Below are 26,042 nucleotides of genomic sequence, written 5' to 3'. Positions count from 1 at the left end.
AAGCACCCCTACCAAATAAGCTAATAATTTTTCGACATTTTTCAGAGATTTCACATATGAAAAAGTTCAACAACATAGACGTTTCCGATGACCCATTTCGTATACAGAGAAAATCATGTTCCAAGGTTACCGTTCCATCGACCAGCCCCGCCTCAGTGCAATGTTTGCATCAGATGGATTCAAACATTACATGAATACTTTCGATCGCTTGCAAAAAGCAAGCAATCGACACGTATTTAGGTTATATTCTTCAGTTTTATATGAACAATTAACATTTTTCGATCCTACCAATACTCATAAAACGTATTTTATTTTATGCGTCGAATTATTTAAGGATGAGATGAAAAATGATTAATCTATGAATAATGCAAGCAATGTTACAGACAGTTTTCACCAAAACAAGTGGTTTAAATACACTTCACCAACAGGACGTTAATCCGAAATACTTTTCCTATTTGAATGATTTTTAATATTTTTTGAGTTTCAAATGAGTGATAGCATACAAACAAATTCTCATCCTCTCATTCTGCTACTAACGCATAAAGCGATAGTACCCAACCGACGCCGTTCTATTGACCAAATGTCATAATAGGTTCACCGGGAGGCATGAGATAGGATTTTTCAATGCGAATTCTTTAAGTTATGCGATATTCTTGTTTTGTTTTATGAACGCATGAATCTCTGGGACTTTCGAAGTACATTTGGCATCAGAATTTTTTTTATTTCAAAAATATGTAAATTTTTCGAAGTTTCCAAGTCGATATTTTTAAATAACTCCACATCGTGACGTTTCATGAATTTTTGAAACAACAGACAATTTTTTTTCTTGATTTGGGTTTGCTCGGAAACATTTTCAATGCGGTTTTTTTATCTGTTTATTTTATGCAACTCCCCGCATAAAAAAGACATGGTTTTTGGACTTTAGTTTAGTTAGCTTTAGAATATTTTGAAATTTTTCGAAGTTTTTCATGGGTTGGGAACAGACAGACTGAAATCATAGTCAACTGTAATCTGTACTGTGAAAGTGACTGTCAAATGAGATACTCAATAATTCTAGGACCAAGCAGAAGTATACTAAGTCAAAGACAGGTGACTCTTTTGTTTTTTTCTCTTTTATTCTCCTATTTCCTGTTGAAGTAAAGTAAACAAAGAGAGTACTAACATAAACATAAATCGATAAAGTTCATTATTATTTGCAAATAGTCATCGGACTTGTCCGAATATTATTTAGTCACATCGTAATCAAGCAGCGACAGTAGAAATTAAGATAATGATATAGAGATAATAAGCGTCAAATATATTTAAAATTTTGATAATATCAAATCACGACTTTGCATGCTTTTTTAAGACATCTTGCATAAAAAATCAGTTTCGATATCAATATCTAACATAATATATAATATAATATAATATATTCTGATTCCCAGTTAAATTTGATTTAAAAAAAAACACTTTTTTAATATAACACGAGTTTCGACGAGTTCCGTATTGTTAAGAGATTTGAAATCGGAGAAAAAATCGAAAAAAGAACTACATAATTTTAAAAATTTACATAAGAAACGAATAAAAAATTTTATTATTGATATTTAAAATTCAAGACATTGAAAATTTGGAATATTAGTTTTTTGTATAATTCTTCTTTTTTATTTTTTTCGAAGTCTCGAAAAATTTCTATGATCATCGACGCTGACGATTATCAAAATTTTAGATTTCAGACGTTTTTATGATTTTTATTTTTCGGTGATTATTTACATCATCTTCCATGATACCGTTTTTAAACAACAAACAGCGTCGGAGTTACAAAGAATAGAAGAAATTAGGTGCAAAAAATACTTTTGCCCTTTTTGAAAATTAGTCTGAGATGTGAGTTTTTTTTCTTTTGCTTTTTTGCCAATTATATCATTAACGAAATAAACATCATCAACAGTTTCTATATTTTTCTGATTTGCCAACAAATGGCTCATTCGACGAAATGTCATTCGGGGAAATGGCTCATTCTGCGAAATGGCACATTTGCCGAAATGTCTTTCGGCGAAACGGTTCTCAGTGAAATGGCTTTCGACAAAACGACCCTAACCTTTTACGGCGTACATTTGGCATTAAAAAAAATTTTCGACTTCGGGAATCTGAAAAGTCTCAAAGCCGATATTTAAATTTTTTTTACATAAAACCACATCTTGACGTTTCATGAATTTCTAAAACATCTGACGACAGAAATTCAAAATTTACAAAGTTACGGAGATACAAAAAATAAAATAGAAAGTACGTGCAAAACAATACTTTCGCTCTTTTTGAACATTTGTTTGAGAAGTGGCTTTTTTTCTAAAATTTTAACTCTTTTGTCAATTATATCATTAACGGAAGAAACATTTTTAACAGTTTCTATATTTTCTATAATATCATTTATTTATACCCGGACCAAGTTCCGGTCGTGCACCGGGTGACATGATTTATAGAATTCGGTAATCATAATTTAATAAACGACCATAACTACATTAAAATCGAGATGAAATAAATAGATAAATGAAAAATAATCAATGAATAAAATCTATTGTATTTTGACGGTTTCCTTGGGCTCGCCTTATTGAATATAAACGGGTGTTGACGCGAATATTTAAACAAAGTCAAATTTCTTTCAGCTAGCGTCATTAATAATGTAACTCGCACCGTGTGCAGGCCTGTGTTCGAATAATTGTATTGACTGTGTCATTTCAGCAGACACCAGTAAAGGAACCTTTTTGGTAATTTTGCACCGAAAATGGGCTACTTTTTTCAATAACGTTCAGCTGCAGAAGCCTGTAATGGAGTATCACGATCGCATCACTATCACAATTTCCACTAGTCATCCACTTGCATCAACATAACACGTCAATTTTCTAATATCTAATATTATTTCGTTGTGTGTTAGAATAGGTCGTACTTTGATATAAGTAAACCGTTTCAAATTCTGAGAGTTTAGAAACAAAAGCTTGCAGTATTCACACAATCAATCAACTAATTCGAACCACAATCGATGTTCGAAAGTGCAATAGAAGCGAGTCAGTTTTTTTTTATCGTAGTCATGCCATCGAACTATATCTCTGGCATTGCCCATCCGACTTTTTCCGCCGTTGAGATAAAGACTGTCTCGGAAAGTATGGACGCAAGCAAAAACCGCTGCCATTTCGCAATGGTTCAGAATCTGTCCATTTTTAATTTCTCTAACCACTTGTGCAGTTGTTTATTCGTTTTCATTAGTTTGTTTCGAAATGCGTGGACTTTCAGCAGAACAACGTCGAAAAATTGGGTACAAATGGTGCACAGAACGCGGACTGTCACTGAGAAAGATAGCAAAAATGGAAGAAGTGAGTGAAAAAGCCGCGCGAAATGCAATCAGGAAGTTCGATGAGGTAAACACTTTTGAGGATAAATCGAAAACAAGTCGGTTGGATAAACGTATACTGAAGGCGTTCGAGCAAAAGAAGGAAATTTCAGTTCGGGATGTGGCCAAAAAAGTGGGCACTTCGAAGTCAAATGTTCTTTGTGTTAAAGAACGTTTGAATTTTCGAATCTATCAGGTGTACAACTTTGCTTCCGCCGTTTTTTTCCAAAATTAAAAGCCTATTGCGAAAAAGTGCTTACAGATGTACTATTCAAAGTATTGTCCGTCGCTAGCGACAACTATCTCCCATCTTTCCGGCAATTTTCGGATCCCGGCTCGAAAAAAGGAGTCCTCTTTTGACGCTATCCATGAAGCAATCCATTTTTCCAACTCTTCGAAGGATTGAAAATATTGATCTGCCAAGCCGTGCCACCGAACGGAATAGGTGGAAGTCAGAAGGAGCGACATCTGGGGAATACGGCGGGCGAGGCAAGACTTCCCATTTAAACGTTTCCAGGTACTTTTTAACCACTTTTGCCACGTGAGGCCTAGCATTGTCGTGTTGGAGGATGACTTTGACATGCCGCTCTTGATATTGTGGACGCTTTTCTTTTAGCACGCGACTAAGGCGCATCAGTTGCGTTCGGTAGCGATCTCCTGTGATGGTTTCACCCGGTTTTGAGAGCTCGTAGTAAATCACACCGAGCTGATCCCACCAAATACAAATCATAACCTTGACGCCGTTAATATTCGGTTTTGTCTTCGACGAAGTAGCATGGTCGGGCTTTCCCCATGATTTTCTGCGTTTAGGATTATCGTATCGAACTCACTTTTCATCACCGGTTACGATTCGATGTAAAAACCCCTTACGACTTTGTCTTTGAAGCAGTTCCTCACATACAAATAGACGGCGCTCGATGTCCCTCGGTTTCAACTCGTACGGCACCCAGTTTCCTTCTTTCTGAATCATGCCCAGGGCCTTGAGACGTTTTGAAATGGTTTGCTGACTCATCTCCCAACGATTCGGCAAGCTCTTCTTGGGTTTGGCACGAATCTTCATCAAGCAATGCTGTTAGTTGTTCATCTTTGAAGGTTTCTTCTCTTCCACCACCATGTTTGTCTTCGACATCGAAATCACCATTTTTAAAACGTTGAAACCAATCCCGACACGTTCTTTTACTTAGAGCAGCAGCACCGTAAGTTTTTGAGAGCATTCGATGCGCTTCAGCTGCATTTTTTTCGAATTGTAACCGAAAAGTAAAACTTCCCGCAAATGGCGAGAATTGGGCACATAAACAGACATTTTCGAGCGTTAATAATACGAAAACAAGAACAACTGTCATTGAAACGGCGATGACAATTCGTTAGGCACTGTACACACTCACTTTAAAGGAATTATCATCTATGTATTTTGACCCGCCTCAGCCGGTACAGCCACTTATCGGAAAACGGCGAAAACAAAGTTGTACACCTGATATGAGAAGCAGAAACAACCAAAACGTAGTCCGAAACAAGAAGCATCGAACAAGCCCGAAGCTTCAAAAGGTGTACAGTACGATTCTTGCTGGAAATTTGAACTGCATAATCACGGACGACGAAACCTACGTGAAACTTGATTACAAAAACTTGCCGGGACAACAAAAGTATATGGTGCGAGAAGGGTAAGTGTTAAACCAGTCCGAGACATCGATTGGAGTCGAAAAATTTGGTAAGAAAGCTAGGATCTGGCAAGCAATTTGTAGCTGCGGCAAGACCCTTCATCACCACTGCTTCAATGAACAGCGAAATATATATCAAGGAATGTTTACAAAAACGACTTCTACCCATGATTCGAAGCCACAAGGATCCTGTTGTCTTCTGGTCAGATCTTGCTTCTTGCCACTACTCGAAATCAACGGTAGAATGGTATACTACCAAAAATGTCACTTTCGTCTCAAAAGACATGAATCCATCAAATTGTCCACAACTTCGACCAATTGAGGAATTTTGTGCATTAACGAAGGCACAACTTAGGAAACATGTCTCGGCAGCCGAAACCATTCAACAGTTCGAAAAAGATTGGAAAAAAGTGTCAAAACTCGTCGCCAAGAAGTCTGTACGGAATCTAATGAGGAACGTTCGCAAGAAGGTGCGCCAGCTAGTCTACAATGGCTAAGTAGCAAATGTTCAGAATACTATTCTGTTGTAGTCTAATATTATCAGTATATCGAAAACAAATTGAATATCTAACACTTGTGAATTATTTACAGCGAAATCAAAGTGCGTGCATACTTTCTGGAACAGTCTTTATTATCGGACTATCTTCGGCTTACCGACTAGTGCATGCGAAACCGTCGTTCTGCTTTCTGTCTAAACTGTCCTGCTCCAGCACAGACAGAAGCAATACTGTACGGGCTACGAAACGAACTGGAACTATTATACTTCTCCAGACGAGTAGCGAGACAACTAGGTCGAAGACATTCGTACTCAACCGAATAATAAAAGTCACATTCTTTCCACTAACCTTTGACCTAATCATCACGGTTTGGGGTTCATTTGATAACGTCTGGTCACTTTCTAAACTGGTGGCCCAAAATTTTCCACGCAACCGCGATTATTAATCAAATGGTGCACAATCAAAAAGCTGCATTCGTGCCGGATTTATTTACGAATTCAATGTATGACTTGGGGAATTACCTCCAACGGGGTGTGTGAGGTGCGATCAAAATAAAGAAAATGTGAAAAAATTCGCCGGTTGATAACAAACTCTGACCGACCAGGTTATCATCAGTAGACAAGTGAGTGGATGTGAGGTGAATTTGAACAAAAAAAAATCTTTCTTTTTTTTACTCAACTATGCAACAACCACGCTACCGTAACTAGACTGTGGCAGTGATAAGATGCGGTAAGTAATTAGACTTTCGCTCACCCGTGACCGACCGATGAAACGTCACATTCCAAAGCGCGTGGCGTCGGGACGAAGGTTTAGTAAAATTTGAATACCATCATCAGTTATTCCTAGCGCGCAAATCGTGCGGCACGTGACGAAAGCAACAAGACAGCAATCGATTCCGACGTTCCGCGAAACGTCTTGTGTCCGTGTCCGAAAGCCAAGTACCAGCCAAGGCGAGATCTAATCCGATTAAAAGCGACGACATGTTTCCGACCGAGTGAAAAATACACACACAGTTCCGGACGGAACACCATCGACCGTGAATCCGGCGACTAAGGACGCAGGTCACGCTTCACCGGGGGATCCGTTATTTGTTGGGTGAGATATTGTTTGACGCGGGAATGCACCGGGTACTGATGCCCGTGAGAACGATTAGACAGCGGATTAGTTCACGGATGTTGCACATGTTTGTAATTCAAAGGTGACTACCTACATGACCAGATACTGTCCGAAGGTGGCGGAAAAACGAATAGCTTTGCAGAGGTGTTCATTTGTTTTAATTATGGGTATTACCGCGGCGAAAAAAATATTTTCGGCCAGCCTGTTCTGAATTGTATCCAATTATTTTGCACCGACGTATGCAATTTTGTTTCGTACAAACACGAAAATGGCCTCCGGTAAATTGCCTCGGTGTGTGGTTCGAGGAACACCAAAACAAACCAATTATTGTTTCTTCGTGGAATGTGTTTCTGGAATGGCAAACATATGGATGCAATGGGTAATCAATTTTAAATACTTCGGCTGGTAAACAATGCTTTAAATTTGTTAGACAACATTTAAAGTTTGAAATTATTGACCCGGCAATTGATTTCGGAATTTGAAAAAATTCCACAATGCAACATTTTCTACTGACAATCTTGAGGCAATAAGACAACTCAGGCATCCGTTGAGCTTTTCTCGACTTTCATCAAACCGCTAGCCCCGCCTTTTTTGTTCGACTATGTGTCGTTAATATACACATAAATTAAGCCGCGAGACCATTAAGACGAATAGTCAATAACTAATATTAACGTTCGAAAATGTCTTCTTGAAAACGCTATTGGAGTTAGGAAGGTTTGATTTTATGATGATCGTTTTCGAGGTCTTGATTACAGATGATCGGACCCTTCTCCCGTCTCTTCACCATCTCAATGTCAACTAATTAGATATCTAACGTTTTTAGACATTTCGTTTCCATACCCCGTTTCCTACAATATTTACTTCTCTATGTCTCTTTCATTTTCTTCCGTAACATCACCATCATCGGAAAACCGCTCCAGTTGATGACCAGCATGCGATCTTCAGCTGAAAGCTGGTTTTTCAAGAATCTACCATCGCGACCCCAATACGACATTACCTATCTGTTACCTGATACTATCCTAGTTTTAAGTTAGTCGTTAATTAAAATTAGAAAATACCCTTGGCATCTTAGAGCTTAAGCAGTGTGTAAGCAGAATTAAAAAAATGCAGGTCATCGGGTAAGCAATTTCTTAAGCCCGACCCGTACTCAAATGACAAAAAAAATACTATTACCCGTAATCAACCCGAATCCGAGAATGAGTTTTCTTCTAAACCCGGACCCGACCGGTACCCGATGAAAAAATGAAAATATTTACCCGTACCCGAATCGAACCCGAAAATTTTCGGGTTTTCTGATTCGAATATCCGAAACCCGACCAAATTTTTGAACGCGTACCCGACCCGTATTCGGAGTTGACCGAACTGTCTTAGATTAAGATGAAACTTTCTGGACATGTAGACTAAAGATGGTGGGGTTTCCGGTATTTGTACCCGAAATCCGACCCGAAGAAAAAGATATGTTTGTCGGGTTCGGGTGCCATTTTTTATTTCATTTTCAACGGGTCGATTCAAATGAAAAAATTTGGTTGGATTTCGGGATTTTTTTTCGGATTCGGATACAGGTAGATTTTTATTTTTCTATCGGGTGCGGGTCGGGTTCGGGTTTGGAAGATAAATTAACCTCGGGTTCGGGTCGGATACGGGTAAGGGTGAAGCCAGAGAGAAAGCGACGCGAAGCGAAGCGATGCGAAATTTGACAGATCGCACGGAGTCGCGCGGCAGAGCTCCGTCCATTCAAGTTCACCAGAAAAATGACAAGTATGTCAGAGTGAACTCGATGCGTTGCGAAGCGACTATTCACTCACTTGAATGGACGGAGCTCTGCCGCGTGACTCCGTGCGATCTGTCAAGTTTCGCATCGCGTCGCGTGTCGCTTTTTCTCTGGCTCTGACTTCGAATACCCGAAACCCGACCAAATTTTTGAACGTGAACCCGACCCGTACTCGTTTGAAAAAAGAATCGTTACCCAAACCCGGCAAACATTTTTTTTTCTGAACCCAAGTCCGACTCGTACCGTTCGGGTTTCGGATACAAATACTCGAAGCCCGACCATTTCTAGTCTCGATTTGATTGAAAGTCAACGAAACACAAAAATTGAACCAAAGAACACTATTGATGCGAAATTCCTCGATAGTTTAACCTTCACAAATTTTTCAAAATTCAAATTTTCGAACGTTTTCAAAAATTTTAATTTTTAATGTACACAAAAACAATTTTTGTTGAAATATTCCTAATTGACGAATTTCGCACCGAATTGTACTCGGAGTTGACAGTGACATCTTAAACTGGAATGAAAATTTCCGGACATGTAGGGTTTGTAACACTTTGCATACTTTTTTTCAGAAATTGACCTCGTCTGATTTTTAAAAATTGTTAAAAAATATTAAAAAATGACAAACTCTACAACAAAGTTTTGGACACAATCAGTCAAACATTCGAAGAAAAATATTGAAAAATTTCGAGTCCTACACTGAAAAATATCGATTTTAAAAATTAAAAACAAAATAACGCAATTTTTAAATTTATTTATTTATTTTTTTTTTGTTTCAATTATAGAGGCTTTAACATCTTAGGTCATTCACCTTTTCGGACCAGAAAATCGTTCTGACCCTATGTGCGGGGTTGGGAATCGAATTAAATTTAATGAATATGGTCATAAAAAGTCACTTTGATTTCCTAAACCGTATCTAGATTGTTTTTTGAAAAGGGACAAACTTGTCAAATGTGATTTCATCAGAATCAGTGAAAATTTTCGAATAAAAATACCGAAAAATTACTAAATCGAGTCCTACACTGAAAAGAATCGAATTTTTATTAAATTTCTAGTCGATTTACAAGAAACACCACTTTTGATTTCGATGCAATTTTGCCCCAAGTTGGGTGATTATGATCGCTACCAACCGTTCATTCATTGCAAGATGGGCACTTTTAAGGAAAAAAAAACTTTCTTAGAAGAAATTTCGATTTCGGAAATCTCAAAAGTCCCAAAGTCAGTTTTTTCAAACAAATTTTTGTCGAGATAACCAATCGAGTAGTTGCTAATTAGTAACAGTAATTTTGAATTTGTTGCTCCATATAGTTTTAAATTTATTGAGTACTTCGCTAAATTCATATGAAGTTCACGAAGCACCCCTTCCTTATAAACTTGAAAACAAATCAAAGTGGATTATTTGTTGCTTATTAGTTGCTAATTAGTTACGGTATTTTTACATTCGGTACTCAATTTATTTTTCTAGTCTTTTCAGTACTTCGCTAAGTTCGCACTGGATTCCGATTTGATTTCAAGCTTATTTATTTAGAAAAAGTGCTTTGTTAACTTCATATAAACATACAAAGTACTCAAAAAAGAGCAATAAATTCAAAATTACCGTAACTAATTGACAACAAATTATCCACCACATTGTGTTATCATCGGCGATAGGTGCTTCGCTAAGTTCATGTTCATGAAAGTATCAGCACAGGATAAAAAAAATTGCGTCTAAAAATTCTCATTTTGCAATGTTTGCAACTAATCGATTTTATTCGATTATCAAAGCTATTAATCGATTTCTCGATTAATCGTTCGATTATCTTATGTCGATTTTTGGAACTATTTGATTATTGAATAATCAAAAATAATTTTCAAACCAATCGATAAATTGTAATCGATTATCCATTATAGAGTAAACGCTACGTTTGTTCGGAGCAAGGCTATTTTGGCTTACGTTAAATTCGGCGAAATGACACTTTCGGCAAAATGATGTTCGACGAAATGGCTTTCGGCAATTTGGCTCTCAACGAAATGACCTTTCCTAACTTCTACTGTCATGTTCATAAACTTTCCAAAATTGTCAACTAAAATACTGAGGTCTATTATATATGAGTAAAATAACTAAAGGAATATGTGCATCGAATCTCCGAATGCAGTTGTCGCAAACTGAACGAAATTAAAAATGCTTTACTGTTCCCTTCGGGGCCGGGTGTCAATAAAATAAACAAAACTAACCTCCTTCTTCTGTCGTAATTTTGCACGCTTATAGCTTAGTCATTTATTGATGGATTTAAATATTTTAACTACCAATCTATTCGGAAATATTTAACTTAAACATGTATTGCAACGTCGTTTTAGTATTTCAATAGAACACCATTGAAAAATCGCTTTTAATTGACCTATGTTTTCACGAGCCAATCACAGCATGCCATAATGATGCTATGCTCTTGATTCCTCTAACACAACCGACAGTTTTGATCATTGGTTCAGCATTTCATACAGTAGCAGTTCTGTTTCGATCGGTGTAGGGAGGATCTACGTCAGGCATGAAAAAGTTTGCTCTGTCACATTTTTTTGCTCAGTCAACGACTGCTTTCATGCAGAGCGGATGGGTGAATTATTCGCTTTGTCATCCGCTCGATGAACAGTCAACTGCTCGTTTGGCAGTATCCACTTGCACTCAGTATAATTCGATAATGCCGTAGAGAAGGTTATTTGTGCATTTTTAATATCATCGTGATCGGTCGTGTCTCGTACACATCCCAGTAATTTTTTTCCTCCACATAATAGACATATGTGTGTTGTCTTCTTTTGATGCAATTTTCGTAGAAGAGTGTTTATAGATGTCAAACCTGGAGGTCCACGGACAACTATTATAGTTTCAAAGGAGTCCAAAATGCAAAAAGTTTGAAAACCACTATGCCCATCAGTAGGGTTATGTCTGTTATGTCTTATAGTCCTACACAAAGTTTCCGAATTTCATTAGGATGACAGGGTAATACGATCCAAAAAATTAAAATGTCAGTAGCTTTTTTCGAAAATAGCTCAACGATTTTTAACCATCTCAGATTCAACTGAGAGGTCTTTAGATACCATCAGAATATCCTGATTTTTATTAAGATTCAACTTCCGGTTTCGGAGATAGGGTACTTAGGGTAAAAATGTCAATTTCTAGAGTACTCTTTCATAAGTAACCATGTGATAAGTAGCGAATTCTTTAAATTGGCTAATAAATTTCTCTAACTTGCAGATCAAGATAGTCTAAGGCTAAATAGATTCATATCAGATTTTTTCAAACCAAAGTTGTGTTCGGATCTGTTCCAGTTTTTAGTTATACTGCACCCGTCATTAATTTCAAATCACCATTTAAATCGAAAGTGCAGAAAATTGTTTGTTGCTTATTAGTTGCTAATTAGTTACGGTAATTTTGAATTTATGGGCACATTTTTTTTAGATTTCTTTTGAGTACTTCACCAAGTTCATATGTCTTTAAAGAAACATCCCTCCAAAATAAGTGAATCCAGTGGATAGTTTGTTGTTAATAAGTTGATAATTAATTACGGTAAATTGGAATTTTTGCTCCCTGTTTTTTAGTAATTCGATGAGTTCACATGAAGTTAACGAAGTACCGCTCCCAAATAAGTTTCAAAACAAATAAAAACCTAGTGGATAATTTGTTGTTAATAAGTTGCTAATTAGTTAATTTTTTTTTGGGTTCTTCGTAAATCTATGCCGTTAGAGAAACATTCCTCCAAAATAAGCTTGAAAACAAATGGAAACCCAGTGGATAGTTTGTTGCCAATAAGTTGATAATTAGTTACGGTAATTTTGAATTTGTTGTTTTTTTAGTAATTCGCTAAGTTCACATGAAAATAACGAAGTACTGCTCCCAAATAAGTTGCAAAGCAAACCAAAACCTAGTGAATAATTTGTTGTTAATAAGTTGCTAATTAGTTGATTTTTTAAATTTTTTTTTGAGTTCTTCGTAAAATTTTTGCCGTTAGAGAGACACCCCTCCAAAATAAGCTTGAAAACAAATCGAAACTCAGTGGATAGTTGCTAATAAGTTTAGAATTGGTTACGGTAATTCTGAATTTGTTGCTCTTTCTTTTTTAGTAATTCGCAAAGTTCACATGAGGTTAACGAAGTACCGCTCCCAAATAAGTTTAAAAACAAATCAAAACCTAGTGGACAATTTGTTGTCAATCAGTTGCTAATTAGTTACGCTAATTTTTGAATCTATACGCAAGTCGATCGAGTAATGTTCGAAAATTGAACAACTCGAATGGAATGCAGAATGGAAATTGCACATTTAATCGGAATATTTCGAATCGATCGACGTACAGAATAGAGGTGATTATCATAACTTTCCTTAACAGAGACGACAACCTTGGTTTACGAATTCCATAGGATTTCAGCTTCCCAATGTGTGTATTCGCATTTAAACTTACCGCTCTCTAAAACTAAGTGAATATCAAACAGACATGCACTCTGTGCGGCTCTTTAAGGCCGTAGAGAAGATTACTGTACACATCAGTAAAGTAGACCATTTGTGGATTTGTTTTGTGCGCCGTCCGCCTCGCATAAGAGACATTCAGACAATAGTGCTTGAAAATTGTGATCAGCAACACCAACAAACCAAACTGTCCTTTTCAGGACATCCTAGATACTTTAGGAATTGTTTTTCAAAAAAATAAGAAGTATTCTCCCAAAAAATATTACCAACAGGCCACCAATCCACATTCACTTTTAAGTCTGAAGAATTCGACACTCACTGAAAATTAGTGATAACAATATACGGAAAAGAAAGTTATCAATTGTTGAAAAGTGTTGAAACTAAAACTATTTGCCAAGGTTCGCCTGCTTCTCCTCTTCAAAGTGGATATTGAAAGGTGACCCTAAAGCCGTTTAACAAAACGCAATTTTTCATGTTATAAAACCTTGTACAACCCAAAGATAGAGCACGAATTTTCAGGCTTACTCGATTTGTAAAACAGTTCTCTAAATGACTTTTAACATCCGACATTGACATTACCTTTCGCTTTAAGTTGATTCAAGATGATTAATTTTTCTTTGATCGGTTTGGTGTATGTCGTTAAGACTTGAAAACTTGCCAGAACCATCCCTTGTTGCAGAACCTGCCGTTTCAATAGACTATGAAAAGTTGTTGTCAAAATGGGCGCCGCGTTTGCTCAGGGTAGACCATAAACGAGAACGTGTCATTGAGTCCCTGCATGGTTTGAAGCTGTTTCGACAAAATAAATCGTTTTTTTTTCCGTTCATATGTGACAATGGACGGAATCTGGATACATTGCTGCACTCCGGAGTCAATGCGATCGACAACCGAGTGCAATTTTATCCATCGACTACCTTGAAAAAGGTAAGACAATCAATAGCGTACGTTACATTGGCTCATTGATGCGTTTCAAGAGACATCGGTGAGAAACGACTTCAAATGAAGAAAAAAAAGTGCGCTTTTCCCAAGACAACCCACCGTGTTACCGAATTGAGTTTCGAATTTCTGACGAACCCACCATATTCACTTGATCTTGCCCCCGGAGACTTTTCACATATCTCAGCACAGTTTTCAAATTAAACTTTTGGTTGACTTGAACAATAAATTCGATTAAACAATAATGTTTGCACGTGATATTTATTAACTACAAGGGGGTGTTTATTAAAAAATGTCTACACTTTTTTTTTAATTTTTTCAAGTACTTCGCAAGTTCATATGAAGTTGACGAGGCACCCCTCCCAAATAAACTTGAAAACGGATCAAAACCTAGTGAATAGTTTGTTGCAAATGAGTTGCTAATTGGCTATGGTAATTTTGTATGTGTTATTCAATTGTTTTTCAATTTTTCTAGCATTTCGCTAAGCTCATATGAAGCAAACGAAACACTCCCTTCAAAAAAGGCTTGAAAACAAATCGGAACCCAGGACGAAGTAATCAAAAAAAAAAAAAATAAATAAAAAATTGAGCAGCAAATTCAAAATTACCATAACTAATTATTCACCACCACTCCTACGAGGAAATTATGTGAACATTATTCATCCTAAGTTCATGTTCACATAATTTCCTCGTAGGAGTAGAATCTCCATATTTAAAACATTTGTTGTAGCCTGTGAACAAGTATTAGTCGTTGGGGGCCATATTCGGTGAATATGATAAATCAACACAAGAAATTGTTTCGAATCCGCTGTTTTGTAAACGTTCAAGACTAGCGTCACTTAAATCACTGTAACTCGTGAACCTAACATCAGAATACAGGGTTGTTACGAAAAATTTCAAAATCAAAACGCGAAACTAAAACGTTAGAGCGTTAGACAACTATTTTTATACAGGTTATAATTTCCGCAGAAGTTGAAAATTCACTTAAATATAATTTAAAAATCTGCATAAATTTGTCATATGAACGCAATAAATAAGTCCGCATACAACACGTCACTTCGAGAAATCCCATTAAAAATTATTTGGATTTTTATTCTACAGCTTTTTCGATGTCCTTAGTTAATGAATAAAAAATAAAAATGCTTACAATTGTGATATTGAAAGAAGTTAAACAGATTTCAGCGAAGACATTTTTTTTTGCTTCAACATCTTGCTCGGCCAGCATTTCCTTCTTGGTAAGAAAAATTTTAAGGTAGACCACATCAGGATGATCTGGTCTACCTTAAAATTTACTTCCAGTTTCAATTATAATAGAGCCTTCTCCTGTTGTCTGATTTTACTATGAATGTCTTTCTTTTTCTCCTCATCTTTCGCTCTTTTATTTGGATCAGGGAAAAGCCCACTGGAATTAGTATCTGTCAAACTTGTTCTCCAGCAGGCATAAAACCTCCTCATCTTTTGCATTAATAGATTAAAATTATGTAAATGATGCATTTCCTTAAATCTAGTGCTTCTATAGTAACTAAATCTAATGAGACAGTAACATAAGAAACGATTTCTTGATTACATTACGTGATAAATGAAAGTCGAAAAAAATGGAATCATTTTTTAAAATATACGGCATATGCTAGCAATGTGCTCGTTATATCCATAATTAGTTCCAACATAGGGAATCCGAAAAAAATAGGATCGAAGATTACGACATCGAGTGACAAATTGTAACAATTGCAATTACTCGGAGCAATCGATCTGCGACTGAAGTAATGGTCTGCCACAAAACTAGCCTTACAAACATCTCGATGGACAAATAATAAATCGAGACCAATCAGTTTGCAGCGGTCATGGTAACTCGGTAAGTTTAAAGAATATCTCCATGGAAGACGTCGGAGTGCTAATCTGATAAATTTGCGTTGAATCGCTTCAATGCGTTGGAATATAACGCAATAAGGTAATAGTGATAAGGTGACCAGATAACCGCAGCATATTCCAGTTGAGTGAACGTCAGGAATTGTTTTAGTAACGCGAATAATGAGGTTAGAGGTTTAGAACATAGTAAGCTCTATGTGCTCTTTAAAATTTAACTTTGATTCCAGAAAAACACCCAGGTCCTTAACAAACGATGCGCGCTCGAGAACAGTTTGTGAAATATTATAGTCGGACTTGAGTACAGACTTTTTATTACTAAAAGAGATGACGGAGCATTTAGTACCATTTAAAACCATTTTGAAATATGAAATATGACAGTCGGTAAACGATAGTTTCATACACTTGATCGAAAAATTTAGATCGTTGAGATACAATAAAATTAATAACTGTCCAAGGTGACTTCCTTGAGGAACTCCAGAGGTAACAGCAAATGATGAGGTTGAACAGGCTCCTATTTTCAATATCATTCCATGACCAGTTAGATATGATCGAAGCCAATTCAAAAATAATCCGTTTAATCGCAGTCTACTTAACTTGGAGATCGTTATGTGATGATTGATTTTGTCGAACCAAACTGCGAAATCGGTGTTTATAAAATCTACTGTGAAGAACGTATGATGAAGGAAGTGTAGGTTACTAAATTTGGGGAAGTTGAAGGCTTTGGCATGGATCCATGCTGAGTCTTAGATATGTAGTCAAAGCAACTGTGTTTTATAAAATCCAGAACTATAATTTCAAACAGCTTCGATACAACGCTCAAAGCATCAATTCCACGGTAGTTGGATACTATACCCTTGTTCACATAGGATTTCTTCCACAGGAACAATTGAAAATATTGGATAGTGGAACCAACAAACAATTTCTTATCACCACGGATGGAATCCCAGAACTTCTTCTTTTTTTCTTGTCAGACTTTGCTTCGTAAGCCTGTCGTGCAAATTTTGCTTTAAGAATGCGATTTTTATCATACTTAAAATTTGTGACCATATTATTGAAGAATAGCATTTCATTTATTACCTTCTTTGCATTATTGAATGTGTTTTCACTGAGACGATATCTTCCATCAGACATCAATATCCTTGAGTGCGAAAATCTTTCGATTTCTGAATTGGAATGGGAAAACGCAATCACATATATCGACAAGTTTTTGTAATTCCTGGTAACAGCTCTGTTGAAATAGCAATTTGTATCACTCGAGATCGAAGAGCATAAAATCTGAATTTGGCCTACTGAACATTTTCTAGAACCGCCTTCTAATAAATTTTGGTTTTATCAAGGTGAAAATTCATCCCGAATTGCACCCAGCTCGACCAATTGCTGAAACGTTCGCCCATCTTAAATTTTTTAGGGTTTCATAAAACTCACAAGCTTCAAAAATTTACAAAGAACTTTTTTATTCAGACAAATGATTCACAAATGTGGAATGATGTTTTTTGAAATTCGCGCGAAATAAGCGCCATAGCAACAAAACCTTAGCAGTAACCGCGCTAAATCCGCGAGAATCGCGAAAACCGCGAAATTCGCGCGACCGTAACAACCCTGAAAATACCATAAAATTTTGGCAGGTATCTATCGAAGGACAGTCCCGGGATTTATTGATCCACGTGTTACTGCGAATGTCAAATTTTATCGCGAACCTCTGAATCTTAAGTCCCTTGATCGAACTCTTGCTTAACGTTTAGCGACAACAAACATGCTCCATTTTCCGGAAAACCAGAGATAGTGGTTCCTCCTTGGCCAGGTTCAAATACCGTTTCTCGTCCTTCTTCCCGGGAAAAACTAATAAACTTTCTCAACACTTCAATAGCAAAAAGTCACGTAAATAATCTCCTAATCAAATAAACTATTCATCACACGACCGGACTGACTCTCGGAAGCGTGAAAATTGATCCGTGAAATCAGAAATCCATTCGCATTCGCATTCTATTTACTTTTAGCAGTCATTCAACTGAAGGCGCCATTGCAACCGCCGCTTTGCCGTCGAGAGCGCAAGTTCAAGATTCAAGTACGCATAAACAACAAAGAACACTTCCCGAGAGAACTTAAACCAATCTACCTTTCGCAATGGCCGTGGAAAAGAATCAACAAAGCGCAGTACTCTCAGTTCCCTTCCACCTTCTTCTTCTTCTAACCTTCTCCGCCGCCGATGATCCCCAACCAACAACGGCAAATCGAAAAACCAGAACCAGAAACACTTCATTTGCTTTTCAGCTTACTAAGCTGGGTGGGTGATGGGGAACGCATTTTAGTAGAGAAGATGGGGGGGGGGGGCATTGATTTAGTTACTAGACTTCAAGTACGCCAGCAGCCAGCGCAGATTTCACTCACACCACGTACGTAATTAGAAGACAAAGGCAAACAGAAAAGTCGTAAGTTTGTTATTCTTCACACTCGGAGGACTGAGGGCTTGGAAAACTAAACAGTAATAGTTCGGTTCGATGCGAAATACCGGAGAGGGTTGGGGATTAGTGGGAAACCTTTCAACTAGGCACGGAATGAAGAGTTGCAGCTTTGTGTTAGAGAACAATATTCCGCGTGGACTATCGGACTATTAGTTTTTTTTTGGTTGGGAAAGACAACGAACAGAAAAAAAAATCGTAACAACATCACGTAATCAAAACACGGATGTTAATTCTAATGATTCAGCAAATTGCTGCTGAGTTCAGCACAAGCCGTACTTTGCCAACATTGCTAGAACTCCGAACCCAACTGGATGATATTTACTACCACTAGCAGCAGCAACAGCAGCAGCAGCAGTGCCGTGTCAGGCAATCAGGTAATGCATCACACGGAATAGAACTGGTTGCATCAATCTTTGCCTGTGTTGCAACCAAAACAACAACAACAACAAGCAAGTAAGCAACAAACAAAAACAACAAGGCAGTCCCGGTGGTGGTGGTGGTGTGCTGTATGGGAGTATGGACGCGATAATACGGGTTCAGCGGGTTCACAGCGCGCAGCACACGTCCAGAAAGATTGTCGAGAAATTACGCGGCGGAGGTGGAAGGTGGAAACGTACAGGAATGAATGCAGGAGGAATCGGTTACGAAACGGCAACGGCAAAACGGTGAAGTCGGTTCGGTTCGCTTGGTCTCGTGGTCGTTCTTACTGTCCTCCCGGCGATATATATTTGTGTCGTCGTACCGAACCGAAGAGAGCTGCTTTAGCTTACTTCGAAATGGGAAGGGTCTACGAGAACCGCTAAGTGGGAATGTTCGTGGATTTGCCTGGATGAGTTCGGCGTTACTATTCAATTGTATTTTGAAGATTAGTTCTGCAGTGGTTTTTTTTGGCTAAAATGTCATTAATCTCGATAACGGATTGTTGCATAACACTTCAAAAGAAATACCAATCAAGTTTGACTTTCCATCGTCCAAGAACCATGCGTACGGATAGGGACTGGGGTTCACTAGAAGATTGATAGTACCTATTATCTTTCTCCGGATAGAACCAGCATAGATTAAAAAATTTAACCTTCCATGTCGTAAATGGCTACAATGGCAGGAGTTTCTTTTTTCTTCAGTTATCAGATTTCTGCAACGTTTCACATCTGTTTACTCTATTTTTGATGGAACACATCTTTGTTTTTATATAGGGGTGCAAATTAGAAATTCAAGGGTAAATACAAGTAGAAACGTGGTCAGCTTTTAAACACTTACATTCAGTCAGTTTAGTTTCAATCAGTAATATTATTTCACTCATTGATTGGGAATATTTCTACGTATTGATTTGAATGTTTTTTTTTTTTCATAAATACGTTTATTTCTTAAGGCAGTTTACATAAGTTTTTCTTCGCCGTAGCATCACTTTTACATAATATTCTTATCCTAATTTAATTCTAACATAGTCACAACGTTTTGCATTTATTAAAACATATTCTCTTATTACTTAAATATCATCTTAGGTAACTCGTCATTAATTATGAAATCTACTCGGAAATATTATTTGAACCAAACGATTAACTTCTATAAATTATAAAATAAGCTGTTATTTTCAGACATTTTGTTAATAATTTCATAAACTGTTTCGAGTTTGTTTGTATCATTACATTATTTTTATTCTAATTTAGCTATTGGTTGAACTCATGGACGCAGCTGGGATCAGAACTAAGTCTTGAAAGGGGCCTTTATTAAATTGAAACTCCAGTTTTCTTTATGAAATGATAAATAAGTTTCATGTATGAAAGGTCACGACAAGCAAGAATGTCTCGAACTGGGATATTGGATAGTCTACCTTGGGTACGCAAAGAATTTATTAGTTGAGATCTGACATCACGATACTCCACGCATGTCCAAACGACATGATCAATATCTCGATAACCTTCGCCACAAGCACAATGATTAGTCTCGGAGAGCCCAATTCGAAGGAGATGTGCATCTAACGTGTAGTGATTGGACATGAGTCTGGACATCACATGAATGAAATCTCTACTCACATCCAGTCCCCTGAACCATGCCTTTGTCGATATTTTCGGAATAATTGAGTGCATCCACCGACCCAGATCATCTTTATCCCAAGAAGCTTGCCAGCTGGCAAGTGTTCTTTGGCGAGACGAGCTATAGAATTCGTTGAAAGCAATTGGTCTCTCATAAATTTCACCCTCCATAGCACCACGTTTGGCTAAAATATCGGCTCTTTCATTGCCAGGAATGGAGCAATGAGCCGGGACCCAGACTATAGTGATTAGATAATTATTGTTCAATATGTCGTTCAGGCACTGTTTTATTTTGCCCAGGAAAAACGGTTCAGTCTTGCCAGTCATGTTTGAGCGAATGGCTTCAATTGCACTCAGACTATCTGTGAAGAGGAAATAATGGTTTGGAATTAATGTGACGATTACACTCAAACTATAATGAACTGCTGCTAGCTCTGCTATATAAACAGATGCAGGTTCTTGAAGCCTAAATGAGGCCGAAACATTATTGTTGAACATACCAAACCCTGTCGCTTCTTCAATTCGCGATCCGTCCGTGTAAAACATTTTCTCAGAGTCAATATGCCTGAACTTACTTGAAAATATTTTTGGGATTTCCGTCGAACGTAGATGATCCGGGATTCCACGCACTTCGCGCTGCATGGATGTATCGAAAAATAATGTTGAGTCAGGGACATTTAGGAGGCTGACACGGATAGGAATATATCTTGAAGGGTTGATTTCCTGTGACATATGGTTAAAATATACTGTCATGAATTTTGTTTGAGATCGAAGCTCGACTAGTCGTTCGAAATTATTAATTACCATGGGATTCAGCACCTCACATCTTATTAGCAGGCGTGATGAAAGCTCCCAAAATCGATCTTTTAATGGAAGAACTCCCGCCAGAACTTCAAGACTCATTGTATGTGTCGAATGCATGCACCCTAAAGCAATTCGCAAACAACGATACTGAATTCGCTCCAGTTTGATAATATGAGAGTTTGCAGCGGAACGAAAGCAAACGCATCCATATTCCATCACTGAAAGTATCGTTGTCTGATACAATTTTATTAGATCTTCCGGATGAGCACCCCACCAAGATCCTGTTATTGTTCGAAGAAAATTTACTCTTTGTTGGCATTTTGTTATCAGAAACCTAATGTGTCCTCCCCACGTGCATTTGGAATCGAACCACACCCCGAGGTATTTAAAAGTTAAAACCTGTTGGATCATTCTTCCCATCATATGGAGCTGAAGCTGCGCGGGATCATGCTTTCTTGAAAAGACGACTAACTCTGTTTTCTCCGCAGAGAATTCGATACCAAGATGAACAGCCCAATCGGACAAGTTATCTAAGGTATCTTGCAATGGTTTATGCAGATCAATAGCTTTGGGTCCAGTAACTGAAACCACGCCATCATCTGCCAATTGTCTTAGTGTACATGGGGTTACTAGACAGTTGTCAATGTCATTTACGTAAAAATTATAGAGGAGCGGACTGAGGCATGAGCCTTGCGGGAGACCCATGTAACTATTTCTGAGTGTTGCCAAATCGCCATGTGAAAAATGCATGTGTTTCTCTGACAAAAGGTTGTGCAAATAATTATTTATAACCGCTGGGAGTCCATTTTGGTGAAGCTTGTCTGAAAGAACATCGATGGAAACTGAATCAAATGCTCCTTTAATGTCTAAAAATACAGATGCCATTTGTTGCTTTTGAGCGAAGGCAATTTGGATGTCAGACGAAAGTAATGCAAGGCAATCATTCGTCCCTTTATTTCTACGGAAGCCAAACTGAGTATCTGACAACAAACCGTTCGTCTCGACCCAAGTGTCGAGACGTCGTAGAATAATTTTTTCGAACAATTTTCTGATGCAGGACAACATCGCAATGGGTCTATATGAGTTGTGATTGGAAGCTGGTTTCCCCGGTTTTTGAATGGCGATAACTTTCACTTGTCTCCAGTCAGGTGGAACAATATTTTGCTCAAGAAACTTGTTGAACAATTCCAACAAACGTCCTTTTGCGAGGTTGGGCAGATTCTTCACCAAGTTGAATTTAATTCTGTCCAACCCTGGAGCGTTATTGTTACAAGACAAGAGTGCTATAGAAAATTCCATCATTGAAAATGGGTTATTAATAAAACCATTATTTGGAGGAGATTCCCGTATAATGCTCTGCGTAGGAACAGAATCTGGGCAAACTTTCCTAGCAAAGTCAAATATCCATCGGTTCGAGTATTCATCACTCTCATTGCCCACGTTACGATTCCTCATTCGTCTGGCCGTGTTCCAAAGAGTGCTCATTGAGGTATCTCTTGACAAACCTTCGACAAAATGTCTCCAATAGCTACATTTTTTGGCTCGAAGTATGCTCTTGTACTTGGTTTCTAAAACCATAAGTTTTTCAAAATTCTGAGGAGTTCCTCCTCCCCGTTTTAGAAACGTCTTGCAAGCATTTTGTTTTGCGAGTTTAGCCTCTGAGCACTCTTTGTCCCACCAGGGGTTGGGAGGCCTTCTGTTAGTCGTTGGCCCAGGAAAGCGTTTAGTTTGGGATTGTTCTGCTGCCTCCAGAATCGAACAAATGAGGAAGTCATATTCTTCAAGTGGAGGGAGCTCTTCCATTGAATTCAAAATACTAGAGATACTACTTTGGTATTTAATCCAGTCGATATTTTTTGTCAAATCATATGGAATACTAGCGGAAGTAGCAATGCAATTGCTACTGCTAATTGAGATGATGATTGGTAAATGATCGCTACCGTGTAAATCAGGCAGTATTTTCCAGGTGCAATCTAGTCGAATTGATGTTGAGCAAAGAGATAGATCTAATGCACTTGGGCGTGCCGGAGGTCTTGGGGTGATTTGAATGTTCATAGCCATTTATTTTCAATTAAATATTATTTATATGGCTTGTCACTTGAAAAGAATCTTCATACTAAGCTAAGTAACTATTGTCACGACATAAAACAACTCAGATCAACCGTTATAGCATAACAAAAGAAAGTCAAATTATATTACAACCACTAGCAGCAGTGGTGCTGGATATGTTATATTAATGAATGAGCTATTGTTCGTACCTAGTGCCAGTTTTCTTTTAATAACTTTTTCTACAAATTGTTTTGCGACCTTCGAGGGTTTTCTTCCTCGTTGAATTTCCTACGAAGACAATACATGCACCGATTTTAAGAGTTTATAGGTTGATCTTCTACCGATCTCCTTTATTTTTTGAAAAAATCGATTTTCCCATACTAAATGCCATATAAACTTTAAACCTCCGGAGCTAAAATATAGTTTTTACTGAAATTTTGCATAGTTCTTACGGGACCCAAAATGAACGCGAAAAAACTTGGTGAAGCGAGGAAATAAATCTTTTTCATCTTTTTCCCATACAACCTTGTCCCACTCTAATGGGCAAAGCTTAATTTGAATATCTCTTTTTGTATTAATGGCAGCAATTTTTTTTTGTAGTTTTGTTCGCTAATAAAACAGGCACTAACTATGTTTTAACCATTTAAGTATTTTTAATTGATACATTGGTGCATCTTGTTTAAGAAGGTCATTTTAGTAATTCAATTTATAACCTAATTGTTCTTATGATCAGCCAGAATGTCATTGAATATTTTCGAGATCTGAAGTATACTTCAGCGGAGCGTATCATGCGATGCATAATGAATGATTCAGAACATTGCATTTTTAATTTCGTCGTAATCGGTCTTGTCCCCTACACTGGACGGATTCATAGTGTCACTAGAATCGTAGTACTAGTTCCGTAGCAACAAAGAAAAGTGTTTCCAAAATTTATACCGTCATGAAGAACGAAAACGAAGAATTCCTATAAACTTGGTTCAAAACTTTTTGATGTGGAACACATCTTTATTTTCTATATAGGGGTGCAAATTAGAAACTCAAGAAAAAATACACGTAGAAATGTGGTCAGGTTTTAAACACTTACAGCTCAGAATATCAATTATTCTTATGATTTCATTATTTGATTGGAAATATTACTAAGATTCGATTTGAATGTATCAAGCCACGTATTTTCAATTATAAATGATTGAAATTTTGATTAGTAGCGAGCAATGTCCTATTTTGTCTGCTAAAAATCTCCGGCATACCAGATTTCCTTAACGCAAGACGACGGTTTTGAAGGAGTAAGTGATATATCAATAGGAAAGCATCGCTCTGATTGGTCAATCGATGCAAAAGCCAAGCTATTGGAAGCACATGAATCTATAAATATAAGCGAAATTATAGCTAACGTTTCAGTCCTACGCGTGGCATGCTAGAGGTAGGTTGTTGTTAGACAGCAAGACAAACAGCACTATAAAATGATTTGAAGCTTTAATTGGTATGCTCTGATCTTGTGTCATGCGAGTTCGAATGAAACTCCATGTTATGTCCGTCGGAGAAATTTGCAACTACCCCAGGGTAAATTTTGAGTGCTTAAGATTAACTCTTACTTTATAAAAGATGAACTCGATTAATAATGAGAAATCTCTTAAACCGAAATCGCAGAATGGTAGTAATGGTAGACAAATTTAACGCTATAAAAATAACTGCGTGCATACAAAACTTGAACGCAAGCTTGGCGAAGAGAAGCTTAAATACCGGAATCCGTATCGCAGGTATATACAAAGATATAATTGCATACATCTGGGATATTGATGAGATTTCGTCGGCTACAAAACAAATACAAATCAAGACTTCTCGGTTCGCGTGTTCGATGTTGGTTCCTAATAAAGATCAATCTAAGCAGACTCTCGTGCCATTGCGGATTCAAAAGTGTGACGATTGACTGTGAACTGTTTGACTGAAAATGTCGATCATTTGAAATTTTGGTTGCCTTGTTCCACATCAATGGCTCGAACAACCCCGTGGGGTTCTATAGCCACACCTAAGTTTTCTAATGAATGCATATAACAATATTATTTTCTGAATATTTCCTCCTTAAATCATTTTGTCTTCCTGCCAATGTTCCTCGAATATTAAAAATGCAACGAACGCCAATGATCATCGTTCGCATCCCTTCGCCTTTGTTCGATAATCGCTCTGATATTCGGACTTGTCCGTATATTCGGGTGTGAACGAAGCTGATGCTGCTTCGTTACTCGCACGAAGATCTATTCCTTGCATTTGTTATTCGCATTGCACATACCCCCAAAGTATGGACGCACTTTGATTTCGCTGTAAATAATTCACAAGTGTTAGATATTCAAATTTTATTCGATATACTGATAATATTAGACTACAACAACAGAATATTATTCTCAACATTTGCTACTGAGCCATTGTAGACTAGCTGGCGCACCTTCTTGCGAACGTTCCTCATCAAATTCCGTACAGACTTCTTGGCGACACTTTTTCCCAATCTTTTTCGAACTGTTGAATGGTTTCGGCTGTCGAGACATGTTTCCTAAGATGTGCCTTCGTTAATGCCCAAAATTCCTCAATTGGTCGAAGTCTTTTGGGACGTAAGCGACATTTTTGGTAGTATACCATTCTACCGTTGATTTCGAGTAGTGGCAAGAAGCAAGATCTGGCCAGAAGACAACAGGATCCTTGTGGCTTCGAAACATGGGTAGAAGTCGTTTTTATAAACATTCCTTTATGTATATACCGCTGTTCATTAAAGCAGTGGTGATGAAGGGTTTAGAAATCTTACCGCAGCTACAAATTGCTTGCCAGATCATAGCTCTCGTACCAAATTTTTCGACTTCAATCGATGTCTCGGACTGGTTTAACACTTGCCCTTCTCGCACCGTATAATATTGTGGTCCCGGCAAGGATTTGTAATCGAGTTTCACGTAGGTTTCGTCGTCTATGATTATGCAGTTCAACTTTCCAGCAAGAATCGTATTGTACAGTTTTCGAACCCTCGGCCTGCATCTTCTTGTTTCGGACTACGTTTTGGTTGTTTTTGCT

The 26,042-nt window shown here is 37.5% G+C and overlaps 1 protein-coding gene across 1 annotated transcript in view; it reads right to left on the bottom strand.

Moving 5' to 3' along the window:
• LOC131432553 (protein fem-1 homolog CG6966) overlaps nt 1-26,042 on the bottom strand; it is a 177,355-nt gene that overhangs the window by 145,622 nt on the left and 5,691 nt on the right. The window lies entirely within an intron of this gene.

The sequence above is a fragment of the Malaya genurostris genome, chromosome 2 (genome assembly GCF_030247185.1).
Source record: "Malaya genurostris strain Urasoe2022 chromosome 2, Malgen_1.1, whole genome shotgun sequence".
NCBI lineage: Eukaryota > Metazoa > Arthropoda > Insecta > Diptera > Culicidae > Malaya > Malaya genurostris.
The sequence above is the reverse complement of the archived record's forward strand: the minus strand, read 5'-3'. Positions and strand labels throughout refer to the sequence as shown.